We start from the raw sequence: 2,500 nt of genomic DNA on the forward strand, positions 1-2,500 counted from the left end.
CACACACACACACACACACACACACACACACACACAGAGCCATATGGCACTCACAGGAGCAGAACAGTTTCTACAGCACAGTCTGTAGAGGCAAAAAAAGAGCTGAATCAATTCTGTCTTTCACACTTAATATAAAGAATGCAATCTGAGTAAAACTCGTAACAAGTAAACAATGTCCAAACAGAGATGACTGGGCATCAATCAGTAAAAAAGATCTTCTCCATGTGAAGTTAAAGCTGCAGTTTGTTGTGGAATTTGACTAGTATCGATCAAAACAGCTTTAAAGACACATTTACGAGTAGTCTTGTTTCACATTTCACACACGGCTCATACCAACGTTACTGTCATACGTCTGGCATTTTTTTCTTTGCACCATTTACTATATTTAGTCTGTGTTTGTCTGAAGAAGAAAAAGTATTAAGTGTATTAATATGTTACGGAACACATATTACTTCTGTAAAAATGTTATCCAAAGCATTCCAGTGTATCAGTGTATGCGGTTGTATGAATTGGTGCCAAATGCAGCAAGGCCACACACACAGACAGAGAAAGAGAGAGAGATGGTGCATGTGTATGAGAACACCGGGGAGTTTTGCTTTGATTGAGAATGCGTTTCAAATCTGCTCTTTCTTCCAGTCTTTCTTCTTCCTCTCTTTACTTATTTTTTTCTTCAGGGTGGGCTAACCTTCTCATCATTCTCCTCTACTTTTACTCTCACATGCTGTGAGCTTTATATTTGTGTGTGTGTTTGCGTGTGTGTGTGTTTGTGTGTGTGTGTGTTTGTTATCACTGTGATAAGAAACAATTGCTCATATTAGCATTGTATGCACTGTGGGTGTGAGACTGCTTTATTACAGTATATACACTACAAACTTACTGCTGCCTGATCCTCAGACACTTCCACTACATCCTACATGGAGCTTTCTGCACTCGAGGCTCATCTCCTTAATGCTGCCATTAAATCTCTAATCTCTTTGAGACATTGTAGTACTGTTTGAGTGTTTATTCCACAGAACATATTCATATTCCCTCTGAAGTCTGATTCCTCTCCAGGTGTTTTTTTTTTCACCCTTGTTTTCTTAGGGTCTAGGGTCCATAACCAGATTTTTTGTGCTATGGCAGGAAGAGATTAATAATGTATTTAACAATATAACATCTCATCTTGAGCTTGGGCTTAAGGAGGTATTATTGTAACCATAATAATATATTATATTTATATTATTATCTCACAGGTGAACTGGAACTGAAACTTTCCCAGCCTTGTCGCAGTAAACAAGTATTTCACACATATTTATATTATTATGCTGTACAGCTATAATCCACTCCATACTACCTTTTAAATCATCTTTTAAATCTTTTAAACTGTATCTTACAGTAGAAATGGTTCTGTTTACAGTGTTTTTTAAACTAAGGTTTAATTATGATGATTTGCTATAAAACACCTTATTTATGATAAGGACCTGATGGGTCAAAAAGGTCCTAAAGGTCCTGTGTTCTGCTTATTACAGTATGAGGGAGCATGAGTTCTGACCCAATGGGCGTCTATTTAGTCCCTATATGATTTATTTATGGAGTTTTCTTGAGGTTAGAAAAATGCTTGAATTTTTTCAGAATTTGTGATTTTTTGCTTTTTTATTTAATGCAGAAATAACTTAAATCAGTAAATTTGCCAGCACATGAATCTTCTTTTAAACGCCTACCAGTGAACACACACATGCATATTTTCTATGAGAGCTGTACTCACGTATCATGCACGTGAATAGAAGAGGGCTTTCGCTGAACATGCGTCGTGATGATGTCATAGCCCAAATCTGGAAAATCTGAGGTCATTATGAAAAATTGCAAGCTCCTCAGAATGTTTATTTGATGTTGCGGTCAAATCCTGAGGGAAATCTCTATTAGTGGTTGTTGTTGATTTTCATTTTCAACCACCAGGTGTAATAATAATTGTACTGGACCACTGCTAAATTGGGCCACAATTTCACTGACCAATGGCATTTACACAACATCTAGAAATGTGAGTAAATGAATGCAACATTTTACATTTACATTTGGCAGACACCCTTATCACTGTTCAAAAGTGCTTTTAAGTCTCTATCGATGAATACTTACACTGGTTCCCTAGGTTACAGGTTTAGACTTAGATTTTACAGACGAAAACTGTTCAGGGTTTTTTTTTTTTTGTTTTTTTTTAAACATAAACATAACAAACAAGGTAAAAAGTGCTAGTTCAAGTGTTACAGGAAGGGGTAGCTCTTCACCCGTTGTTTAAAGATAGCCAGCGACTCATAAGTTCATTCTACCACCTTGGTGACTGAACAGAAATGAGTCTTGATGTAGACCTCCCTCCTACCCTGAGACATTGTGGGACAAGTCGAGCAGTGCTGGTAGATCTGAGGGTGCGAGGTGCAGCACGAGGAGTGATAAGAGCTTTGAGGTGAGAGGGAATTTGTCCGTTTTTGGCTTTGTAGGCCAGCATCAGTGTTTTGAATCTGATGCG

This window comes from Tachysurus vachellii, chromosome 2 (genome assembly GCF_030014155.1).
Source record: "Tachysurus vachellii isolate PV-2020 chromosome 2, HZAU_Pvac_v1, whole genome shotgun sequence".
Lineage (NCBI taxonomy): Eukaryota > Metazoa > Chordata > Actinopteri > Siluriformes > Bagridae > Tachysurus > Tachysurus vachellii.